The sequence below is a fragment of the Microtus ochrogaster genome, chromosome 7 (assembly GCF_000317375.1).
Source record: "Microtus ochrogaster isolate Prairie Vole_2 chromosome 7, MicOch1.0, whole genome shotgun sequence".
Lineage (NCBI taxonomy): Eukaryota > Metazoa > Chordata > Mammalia > Rodentia > Cricetidae > Microtus > Microtus ochrogaster.
The window spans coordinates 79,308,145-79,309,041 of record NC_022014.1 but is presented as its reverse complement, the minus strand read 5'-3'; positions in this window follow the sequence as shown (position 1 = coordinate 79,309,041).

The window sequence follows — 897 nt, the reverse complement described above, 5'->3', positions numbered from 1 at the left end:
CCACCCAGAATATGGGGTCCTCTCACATGTTGGGCTTCATTGTGGAGTGCAGCCAGCAGGGGCCCCAAGATGACTTCGGAGACAGAGGCTGATGCCCCTAGCTGCTGTGTGGGTGCCAAGAATGAGATGAGAGACTCCACCCTGGTCTACTTCCATCCTCTTCAGCCCACAGATGAGCGGGCTCAAAGAACAGGCCAAATGGCAGCCGGCAGAGCTGGAGGCCAGGCTGTCATGTGACCTGCTCCCTGGACTTGTGCAGTAGCCCCAGTTCTCTGGAATGCCCTGCTACCTGGGAGTCCCCTGGTGACAGGAGGTGGGAGGGCTCTTTCTCTGGTCCCTTTGGATCTAGCACACTGTAGCAAGTGTTTGGAGGAGCTGTAAACCACCCTGTGGGGGCAGCCCCTCGGGTATCTGTTTCCTGGCTCCCAGCTTCTGTGCTCACGGCCCAGGGCATGCAGCGGTGGCTACAGAAAGTTTAGCCTAGAAGCATCAGGGGCAGGGAACTGGCAGACAAAGGGGAGCAATTCAGGAGCAAAGTGTGAGGCCGTGAGGGTGAAGCTGGGCTGTAGGTTGGCAATGAACAGCTGTGTCAGGAAGGCAGACCCTTAGGGTGCATTTGGGTGATGGCTTGTTTTGCTTTTATACACGGGGCACTCGGGATCCATGTGCCTCCTGCTAGAGAATGGAGCTGACCCTCTCTAGAGACACTGTCCTAGCCATAGGAACTGTGCTGTACCCTCAAATCTGTATCCCTAGGCTCCACCCTGTTATAGACTGGGCTGTCCACCAGGAGGCTACCTTGCCAGGGGCCAGGTCACTCTTGTATGTGCATCCAGACTGGCCACATACATGACCTGACTGCACATCACACTCCCACATACATGACCTGACTGCACA